Raw genomic sequence first — 11,927 nt, 5'->3', positions numbered from 1 at the left:
GGTGCTGCTGTCGGGGCACTCCGGCTGTGCTTGGGCTGGGCTGCACTGCAGAGACATTGAGTCCAGGCTGGTGCCTGAGGTGTCTGGTGGGCTCAGGTCAGCAGCTTCAGTAGGGATGGGATGAATGAAGGCTTCAACGATGATGACCTTCTTCTCTTGATAGCTGATGTTATACGGAAGGCTTTCATCTGAACTGCAGCATTCTGTGCTTAGTAACAACTCTTCATTGATGGAAGATGCGTCATCGTAACATGCCCTGCATCTTGGGGATATACAAGGGCTCGGGTCACCTAGGAAGGAGCAGATGTACAGCAGTTAGTGTCGAACGTTCGCAAGATGAACCATGGAGATTCTTGACATTTGGCTATGTAGTGGTGGTGTGCAGAAGCAAATAGGCTTCTAGCAACAGTGTCACTGTCTTGAAAGTGATCCACGTGCAGGTCCAGCTCTTGTGTTGACAAGAGACTCATTTGGGAAAGACAGGGATCAACTGAAGATGTCAGGCACGGGCTTGAACGCCAGAAGGAGGTACAAGCCCACTGAAAGCATGAATTCTACCTGTGTTGCTGACAAGCAGTGTTTTGTAAGCTGGACTTGCACCCTTACCTGCCAGCACCAAGACTTCTGCTTCAGAGGGCTCCCTGGCACTGCTCTGCAGTTGGTGTTTGGCCACAGGGGATGGTTTGCCCAGGCAGAAGCAGGAACACCAACTGCCAGCTGCTGACTCTGCCCTCTTCCTGGGAGAACTCATTCTGCAGAGAAAACAGAGCATGCTGTCAGACGTGGTGCAGGGTGATGGAAGAGCTGCACCGAGCCCTGGCCAAAAGTTTCCTGTTCTGGGCACTGCCTGCTTTCTGCTGAAACACAGCTTAGAAACGCCCTCTGTTTCAAACAGCAGAGGATGCTTCCATTCCTACAGCTCAGCCCTCAAGTCCTGAAGGCTAAATACCTCTCAACGATGTCAAGCAAGGACATGGATCCGGAGAATGTCGGAGGCTCAGGCTGCTTTGCTCTCCCAGGGCTGACCTTCACCAGGGAACAAAGGCCGTTGATGAGCTTGCCCCATTTCTTTGGCTCTGCGCAACAAAACAAAGAAACCAGTTCATTTCAGGCCTGGCTCGGTTGGACGAAGCTGAGCGCAATGCATTCGACAGAGCATGTAACAACGGGAAGAACATTCCCAACAAGGACACGCAAGAATGGATTTTCCCCATCCCTGGAGGTGCCCAAGGAGATTACTGTAGTTCTCTTTCTAAGCTTGCTGAACTTGGGCATAAACAAACCCCCTGAAAGTAACGTTCTGACCCTATTTGACTAACTCGCATTGTCAAATGTAAATTACGCACCTGGCTTTGGCAATGAATTGAGGAGGGAATCGGGAACTTTTCCGCTGATGAGTTCCATGCACTCACCAGGGAAAAGCCCAACCTGTAATTAGAACAAAAAGACAGGTGAGCATTAGCCCGAGCCCAGAGCCAAAGGGAAGGTCCACTGACAGTGACACAGGGCAACTGTTTGCATCCAGCAGCCATCCTGTGCAGGCAGAGCAGCTCCAAGCTGAGATTCCCAACTCTACTGAAGTTGTGCTCTCTAGTCAAAAACGTGTGCCTACCTCAAAGCCACGCTTGCCTCTCCACCAGGGGCTCAGCCTGTTGATATGTCCTCATATCAACAATGCTCACCAGATCTCCGACCTGAAAGAGATTGAAACATCAATCCCAGATTCAGCAAATCTGGTAGGAAAACAAAGCAGAAAGGACTGCCCTCTTCTATGCACGACAACACGGAACGCCTGGAACTGCTTACCTCCAGAGAGAGCTCATCTGGCCCCTGGGCGACGTGGCTCTTAATAACATGGGCTGCCGCAAATGCTGGTACGTTTAAAGATGACATAGCACGCACCAGCTGCGGCTTCTGCATGTTATCAGCCTGCAAAACAGAGAACAGGCCGTGGTCAGGAGCTGAGGACAAACCACGAGGATTTCAAGGTGAGGAGCACATCTGCAGAGAAAGCTGCAGCAAATGCGCTCCGTCCTTCTCAGGAGCACTTCAGAAGGAGCTGCACGTCTCATAGCTCTGGAGCAGCACTTCTTCCCCACCCTTCACTACTCCAAGCAGCTCCAACAAACTTCTCAGAAGAAATCCAGGCCAGCACAGACCTGGCAGACCAGAACCAAGTGCAGCTTGTGTGACGGCAGTGCCCACTCCTTGCTTCCACCCTGCTCCAGCAGGTTAAGGAGTCTGAGCCTCACTGGCCTTTGACAACTCAAGACTTTCAGCACCTCATGCCAACATTTCTCACTAAGATACACCTCAGGCATTGAATTCTCTTCTCACTACCTCCTCCCAGTCCTCCCCTAGGAACAGAAACCATTCAGATTCTACAGCAAACACATCTACCCTGCAAGAGCACACTGAACCACCTGCAACAATGAAACATGGTTTTGGAGAGTGGGTTTGAAAACACACCTTTAGACAGCTGTCTCCCTGTAGCCAAAAGGAAACCAAGCAGCAAAAGAAGAGTCCAGCCTGAAATATGCCCATGCTACTAGCCCAGGTTTTTCACAGTCAATGCAGAATCCATCCTGCTCTTGAGTTAACAAATGACCAGTGGGTCTCTCCTTGCTCCACCCCTTCTCCTTCAAAGCCAGAAAAAGAAAGAAAAACAAGTAGAAGAAAACCCAGACGTACCTTTCCACACACAAAGCAGAAAGTGGAACAGCAGTTGTCTCCTTCCTGAGACATGGTGGGGCGCATCCCAGAGGAAGCCCAAGTTCTTTGCTTCTCTCCACAGGGACTTCAAGCACTCTTGGCAAGAGCTGCTTTGGTTCTTTCTTCAATTGCTTCCATCACCAGAATCTCCTTTGGAAAAGGAACCCGAATGAAAGAATCAGCAAATGAAAAAGAATGAGCAATAGCCACTTTACCAGCTTTCTTCTGACACTCAATTTAGACTCTTGACTCGGGCAAGGTCTTAAAATCAGCTGGTTACAAGAACTGTCCCAAAATATATCCAACATCTGTACAGCTGCTGTTATTTCTGACAGCGAGTGTAATCACAGAATCATAGAATGGCCCGGGTTGGAAGGGACCTCAAGGATCATGAAGATCAATCACCTCCCTGTCCCTGCTGGCCATCCCCTCTTCTGATGGAGCCCAGGGGACCATTTGCTCTCTGAGCTGCAAGAGCACGCTGATGGCTCACGTTCTGTTTTTCATCCACCAGGACCCCCAGGTCCTTCTCTGCGGGGCTTCTCTTAAGGACTGCTCCTCCCAGTCTGTAGAAATGCCTGGGATTCCTCCAGCCCAAGTGCAAAACCTTGCACTTTGCTGTGTTCAACCTCATTAAATTCACCTAGGCCAACCTCTCGGTTGAGCTCCCTCTGAATGGCATCCCTTCCTTCCACTGCGTCAGCCGCACCACTCAGCAAACAGCAGAGGGTGCACTCCATTGCATCATTGGTGTCTCTGATAACCATGTAAAAAAGCACTGGTCCCAAGACAGACTCCTGGATGACACCACTTGTTATCGGCCTCCACCTGGACATCAAACCATGAGTCACCACCCTCTGTCCTCTACAAAACCTCTTTGTCTTCTACTCCTGCTGCAGCTGCAATGGCTGCACCAGCATGACTCACGTGTTTGACAATCCTCCAGCTCTGGCCTAGCCATGCACAGCAGCAGTCCGTCTCCCTCCCAGCTCACTCACCAGTGTGCTGCTGTGCCCCAAATTCAGTGCAGCAGCATTGAGAGCAGGCAGCACCCATCACCCTCCTCTAACTCTCTCTGCCAGCTGCGATGAGGACTGACACAGCACGCCCACCCCAGCCCAGCTTTTCTGCTGAGACACCTCCCAGCAACCACCCAGCACCAATCCCAGTTGCTGCAAACTGTCTGAGAGCCTGCTGGAGTGCACTGACAATAACTTTGTGGGCCAAGCATTAAGCACACCAAGCAGAAGGGAAGCATTACTGGACATGCTGAACAGCAGGGGTTAAGACTGGAGGTGGTCAGGGCTGTAGTGACCATGCCCTCCTAGAGTTCCTCATCTCAAGGAATGTGTGCCTGGCAAAAAGCAAAGTCAGGACCCTGAGCTTCAGGAGAGTCAGCTGCAGGCTGTTCAAAGAATTCTTGCATGAGAGACACTGGAAAACTGTTTTTAGGGGTAAAGGAATGGAAAAGAGATGGTAACTTTCTCAGAAAACCTTTCTCAGAGCTGGAGCTCTGAGCTCCATCCCGACCACACGAAACACAGCAGAGGAGGCAGGAAAGCAGCATGGCTGAACCTGCTGGTTACAGGGAGCAACAAGAAGGAAATGGAGAAACAGCGGAAACGGAGACATGCAGCCTGGTCGCTTTGGTGGCCTTCTACAGTGGAGTGACAGCATCAGTAGGGAAAGGAAAAGCAACTGACATCACTCAGCCAGACTTTTGCAAGGCCTTCGATGTTGAGCAAGTTTCCTGTTAGAACTCAGTGTGAACAAATCTACCACTGAGCAACACCCTGAGCCCCCACTCACCTCAGCAGAGGAAAGCCTGCACCCCAGCCTTCCGCCTATTCTGCTCCATTGATGGAAGCACACCGGGCATCATTGCTACTCACCCGACCAATGATGATAGGGGCAGAAAAGGGAATTCCTCTTTACCTTTCAGATGAAAAATTGATGACTGTGTGGAACCTTCCCAGTACCGCTGCGGGGCCTTCCTTTACTTGTATCCTGCTGCTCCGTGTCACAGTGGGAGAGCTGCTCTGGCCTCTCCTCTCAGCCTGTGCCTCCTGCAGTGTGAGCAGCTTTGTGGATAGAGGAGACACCCACACAGACTTGGGCCTGGATAGAGAACTGTGCCCTACAACATAGGTACATTTACATCATGCTCTTTTCCTTGTGTGTGAGCAATCCTTGTTCTTTTCAGATGGTACTATGAGCGTGTGACACCCCAAACACATAGTTAGCATCTGTCCATATCATTAAGGCTCTCGTCAAGGCAGTTATTTCAGCCTTCTGAGGGGTAGTCCCCACGGCTGATGGTTGTGCTTCCATTCCCTGCTCAGTAGCAGTTACTGCATGTCCTGCCTTACAGCCTCCTTGTCTCACAAAACTGCAGCTGCTGGTAAACCAGGCGTCTTCTGCATCTTCTAAGGGTTCGTCCTTCAGCTCCGACCGACTGGATGTAATGTGCAGCATCAGTTGTTTCAAAGCAGTGATGTCATCCTGGTTCTCCACCAGGGGAGTTCCGCTAAGGAAAGATACTGGGTTGGCAATAGTAGTTACAATTATTTCTATATCACCCTGCTCTACCAGGATGGCCTGGTATTTCGGGAATCTTTGGGGTGAACAGATGCCATTCAGAGGGACCTTGACAGGCTGGAAAGCTGGGCTCGGGTGAACCTAATGAGGTTCAACACAGCAAAGTGCAAGGTTTTGCACTTGGGCCGGAAGAACCCCAGGCACCTGTACAGGCTGGGAGGAGTTGTCCTTGAGAGCAGCTCGGCTGAAAAAGACCTAGGGGTCCTGATAGATGAGAAACTTAACATGAGCCAGCAGTGCGCTCTGGCAGCCCGGAAAGCAAATGGGATCCTGGGCTCCATCAGGAGAGGGGTGGTCAGCAGGGATAGGGAGGTGATCGTCCCTCTCTACTCTGCTCTTGTGAGGCCCCATCTGGAGTACTGTGTCCAGGTGCGGAGCCCTCAGTACAAAAAAGATATGGAGATTTTGGAAAGGGTCCAGAGGAGGGACAGGAAGATGATCAGGGGGCTGGAGCACCTCCCCTATGAGGACAGGCTGAGGGAGTTGGGTTTGTTCAGCCTGGAGAAGAGAAGGTTGCGGGGTGACCTCATTGCAGCCTTTCAGTACCTGAAGGGAACTTACTCCCAGGAGGGGAGTAAACTCTTCGAAAGGGCTGATAATAGCAGGACTAGGGGAAATGGTTTTAAGTTGAAGGAGGGAAGATTTAGGTTGGATGTTAGGGGAAAGTTCTTTACTAGAAGGGTGGTTAGGTCCTGGAACAGGCTGCCCAGTGAGGTTGTGGATGCCCCGTCCTTGGAGGTGTTCAAGACCAGGTTGGACGGGGCCCTGGGCAACCTGATCTAGTAAAGGCGTATGTTTGGTGGCCCTGCTAGGCAGGGGGGTTGGAACTACATGATCCTTGAGGTCCCTTCCAACCCAGGTAATTCTGTGATTCTGTGATTCTGTGGGGTGAAAGCCAATGTCCCCCTTTTGCCTCCAATACAGTAAACACTGCATGAGATATTAAAACTGGTATCCTTTGGCCCAGTGTAGATTGATGGGCTTCTTGAATATTGAGCACCAGTGCACCCTGGATATCCCTTACTCACTTCAAGCTGTTTCAAGTTTACCATCAGTCCGTAGCTGTGTATCCATGGTCGGCACCCTCCTGTCATTCCTGGCAACGTATGGAGTTCCTTGGCAATTTGCAGCTCAGGGGTTGAGCAGATGGCTTCTTTCTTGGCAGTCCTTAAGGTTCAAAGTCCAGCTGTCATCTCCTATCCCAAATACGTCACTTGCTGCTGAGTTAGTTGTGCTTTCTGTAAACCAAGAAACTCAGCAAACTCTCAGTCTATTGTACACAGTCCTTTTTTTGCTGTGGCACCCACGTGCTCCAGTAAAGTTCCACCCTAGGATGGAGGATCCCAGGTCTCAGGCTCACGAGTTGACCAGTTCTCAACAATCATTTAGCTGTTCTCACAACCCTGGGTAACACTGTCCAGGTTCACTGAGTCTCTTCTCCCTCTATTAGGGAGAACAGATACACGCAAGTACTCGTATGCTATCATGAGGAATTCAGTAGGTTACATTTAATTTAGAAGCATGATGCAATCAAAAGCTCGCTTAAATAAAAGCATACCCTTTTCTTTCACTCAAAATAATAGCCCAGAAAAAAATAAAAACAAAACAAAACTCTCATCATAATTGTTAAAGAAATTATCTACTAAATCTCGATGGAGAGTGGAGACACATGCTAGTTTTAGGAACACAGCACTTATCTCATTATCTGAATGCATCTCAAGGCATGCTCCTTGTGAAACTGTGAGAACTTCTATCATTAACAGACGTGTACCATGCCCTGATATATGGTTAAACCGCTTGCAGTGCACTGTCAGATGTACAGGATGGCAGCTGTATGTGCTGTGACCAAATAAACCCCACACTGAAACCTTTCAGAATTTTAGGACCTACAAGTACTGCATTCATATTAAAAGTAAAAAATTCCTAAGCTACACATGTTCTAGGTTTCCATTTGTTAGATACAACATACCTTTGGAAGTAGGCGCCTAAAAAGATATGCCTTCTACTTGCTTCTCTGTCTGGCTCTTCGAAAAGAAGGCCTTTGGAGCAGGAAATGCAAAGGGCAGCTCATTTCTTAACACTGACTCTGCATCAACATTCTCTGTGTTTGCACGCTTCTTAGATGCCACTTTTCTTGTCACTGGAGTTGACAGTGTGAATTCCATATCACCCAGTTGAGTATCATGCCTCGAATGGTGCCAGAGACGGAACAAAAGGTTTTCTGATCACAGCCGGAGAAGTTACTGTCAAAGAAATTCTAACAGCTGAGAAGGTCAGACACAATGCTTATAAAAATATCATACATTATTTGGCTATTGAACAAAACAGTTGAAAACTCTGATTCTCTCCTAGAATAAGTTCGTTTCTTATAGACTGTCAAACACCATTTTTTTATTTGTTCATCTCAATTCTCCATTGAGGATTAACCCTCACCAGCTTATCTAAACATAAATATGAATTATCACTTGGTTTAGTTAAAAATTTGAATAATATCACAGTGGATTTTGTTGTCCAACACAGTAAGATTGAATTTCTTTCGGTACCTTTCAACCTCTGCCTACCTCCAGCCTAACTCCAGAATCTTATTAACTGTGCCTTATCGCTTCCCATTGTGTTTTAAAATCCTCACTGACTCCTTTACTTGTTCCCTTGCTTGCTGTTTCTGTGCAAACCAAACACTGGAGTTAGGGATCACGTCAAACCAACCATGGCCTACAGGTAGAAGGCAACAAAATTTATGCTTAACATACTTCTTTGCTCTATCTTTGTCTTCCTTTGGTCAAGGTCCACTAGATACTTAAATATGGAGTAAGCACTAGATACAATGAGAAGCAGATTTCTAGATTAAGAGCTGTATTTTTTCTGTAAGAAACTAGCTGTACATCTTCACACACCTGCTTTGTTTTCTGAGTATTTAGATCGAGTGGAGATTCTTCAAACACTGAAGCTACATCAGAAAATTCCATGGATCCAAACGCATCTGGCACATGGCTGCAGTCTGGCACATCTTCATATGCCAGAGCCTTTTCAGACAGAAATGTTCCACCGAGATTCTTTTGCAGAATTAGAAGGAAGATTTCATCAGAAGATTTCACCACTAAAGTCTAAATAAGATTGGTTTGCAAGTTCCAAACTATGGCTAACAGCTAATGGAAGTCCACAGGCCAGCAGCAACAACTTTTATATTATGTTCTTAATATTCTAATTGTTGATATGACGTTCATATAAAGAGCAGAAGGGAAATTACTCTTAGAGCTCAAGTCATCTTTCACAGCCTGCGTCAACAAGAGCAGCACCTCATAGCCTTTGGTTTCAAGACCTGGACCACAAGCTAGCTAATGATTTTACACAGAATTCCAGAGTTCAAGTCACTGTTTACATTAGGGCTGAAATTGTACTGAAAGCCTTCAAGTTCATCACACTTAATTATCACTGGCACCACACATAACTCCACGTTACATATGTGATCACACGCAACCTGGCAACTTCAGACAATTCCCAAAGCACTCCACTTGCACTTGGCTACTAAAGTACAGAAAAAGGAATTAACATCAGAAATAGCTGCAGTCAAAACCATCTAAGAATCCAAGTCTCCAGGAAACAAGGAAAGCAAATCCTCTCCAGGACTGTGTTCTAAAAGGAAACAGATCAGAAAGGTGAGTTCTTCCCCCCTTTGACCACCCACTCATGTAACGTCCATGTCATTTCTAAGTATGCTGCCCAGACCAAGACTGAGGATGCTTCAGAAGAAGACCTTCCCTGCTAAGCCAAACAGAACAAGTAAGGTACCAAAATATGTAGAGCCAAACGAGGAAAGGTGCTCTAAGAAGGTAAGCATCACAAGAGACCAACAGGAATACTTACACAATCCAATCAATGCACAGTTTCTGTTCCACAAGCTGCCAAGAGGAATGTGTGCAGTACTCACAGCGCACCATGTACACTGCTTACTGCAGTCATACTGCTTCGTAGGACCAGCCCAACTTACTAAAACACTTTAATGAGCAATCCGAACTGTCTGGATCAGCACGGTTCACTTGGAAGGGACCTTCACAGATAAACCTGAAGAGGTGAGGCGACTGCACTATCTAAACCTTAAAGCATATAGGACCTTAAAGCATAAGCTTAAAGCACAGAAGCATGACCAGTAGGTCGAGGGAGGTGGTGCTGCCCCTCCACACTCCTCTCATTGAAACCCCATCTGGAGCACTGCACACAGTTCTGGAGCCCTCAACACAAGAAGGACTTGGAGATGTTCAGGCAGGTCCAGAGGAGGGCCATGAAGGTGATCAGAGAGGGCTGAAAGCACCTCTACTATGTGCACAGGCTGAGAGAGATGGGGCTCTTCAGCCTGGAGAAGACTCCAAGGAGACCTTAGAGTGGCCTTCCAGTATCTGAAGAGGGCCTACAGGGAAGGCTGGGGAGGGACTTTTCATAAGGGCAGGTAGCAACAGAATGAGGGGAAATGGCTTTACATGGGAAGAAGGTAGATTAGGATTGGATATTAGGAAGAAATGCTTTACTGTGGGTGTGGTGAGACACTGGAGCAGGTTGCCCAGCAAGGCTCCAATATGATTGCTTTGCAAGTTCCAAACTATGGCTAACAGCTAATGGAAGTCCTCAGTCCAGCAGCACAAAATTTTATATTATCTTCTTAATATTCTAATTGTGGATTTGACGTTCATATAAAGAGCAGAAGGGAAATTACTCTTAGAGCTCAAGTCATCTTTCACAGCCTGCGTCAACAAGAGCAGCACCTCACAGCCTTTGGTTTGAAGACCCGGACCACAAGCTAGCTAATGATTTTACACAGAATTCCAGAGTTCAAGTCATTGTTTATGTTAGGGCTGCAATTCTACTGAAAGCCTTCCAGTTCATCACACTTCATTATCAATGGCACCACAGATACCTCACAAAGAAGCATTATGACACCACAAAGGGGCATTATGACGTCAGAAAGGGCATTATGACATCACAAAGGGCATTATGAATCACAAAGGAGCATTATGACATCACAAAGGAGCATTATGACGTCTCAAAGGGCATTATGACGTCACAAAGGGCGTTATGACACCACAAAGAAGCATTATGACATCACAAAGGGGAATTATGACGTCAAAAAGGGTCATTATGACGTCTGAAAGGGGCATTATGATGTCACAAAGGGGTGTTATGACATCACAAAGGGGTATTGTGACAACACAAAAGAGCATTAAGACATCACAAAGGGGAATTAAGACGTCACAAAGGGCATTATGACGTCACAAAGAGGCATTATCACGTCACAAAGAGGCATTATGAAAACAAAGGAGCCTTATGACGTCTCAAATGGCATTATGACATCACAAAGGGCATTATGACGTCACAAAGGGGCATTAAGACATCACAATGGGTCATTATGACGTCAGAAAGGGGCATTATGGCATCAGAAAGGTGCATTATGATGTCACAAAGGGTGTTATGATGTCACAAAGGGGCATTATGATGTCACAAAGGGGCGCTGGGAAAAGATCTCTGTGTGGAGATTGCTTCTACTAGAGGTAGTTCTATAAGACTGTTATATAGAGCTGTGCAGGGGCTGTAAATCTGTCTGCAGAGGGTGATGATCAGTTCCAAGTGTCTGCAGTCAATGCTCATGGACAGAGCCCATCCAACCTGGCCTTGAATGCCTGCAGGCCTTGAATGGGGCATCCACAGCCTCCTTGGGCAACCTGTTCCAGTGTGTCACCACCCTCTGAGCAAAAAACATCTACCTAAGATCCAACCTATACCTCCCCAGTCTCAGTTTTAAACCATTCCCCCTTGTCCTATCATTATCCACCCTCATAAACAGCCATTCCCCCTCCTGTTTATACGCTCCCTTCAAGTACTCAAAGGCCACAATGAGGTCTCCCCACAGCCTTCCATTCTCCAGGCTAAACAAGCCCAGATCCCTCCACCTTTCCTCATAGGAGAGCTGCTCCAGCCCTCTGATCATCACAGTGGCCCTCCTCTGGACCCCCCCCAACAGCTCCACATCCTTCCCAGGCCTGGACACAGTGCTGCAAATATGGCCTCACAAGAGCTGAGCAGGAGTGGACAATCACCTCCCTCTCCTGCTGGCCACCCCTTTTTCAGTGCAGCCCAGAACACACATGGATCTATCTTTTCCATACAGATATTCCCATCTGTGTACATATATATACCACACCTACACCCCCACAATCTGCTACAACTCCATAGAATTTTCAAGGTTGGAAAAGACCTGGATGATCTTATGATCTTATGATCTCAGATCTTATGATCTGGATGATCTTATGATCATCCAGTCCAACCATCACCAATACTTCCCAGTTAAATCACATCCCTCAACACAACACCCAAACTTTTTGTGAACTTCCCAGGGTTGGTGACTCTACATGAGAGAAAAGGGCACTCAGATAAGGGATTCTGCATTTGCTATTAGCAGAGGTGGGATGAGACCGAGCACTGCCCCAGCTCCTGGGATAATGCAGAAGGGCTGAGACCTTCCAGCTGCTTCCACCCAGGGTCACACAGCAAAGCCGACCCTGCAGGAGTCTGCATCATTCTTTGCATGGCATTGCTAAGAGGAAGATCCGCCCCTACCCTTGGCTCTA

Source organism: Coturnix japonica, chromosome 33, assembly GCF_054131305.1.
Source record: "Coturnix japonica strain WE chromosome 33, WE-NBRP24, whole genome shotgun sequence".
Classification (NCBI taxonomy): Eukaryota; Metazoa; Chordata; class Aves; order Galliformes; family Phasianidae; genus Coturnix; species Coturnix japonica.
This window is presented reverse-complemented; position numbering follows the sequence as displayed.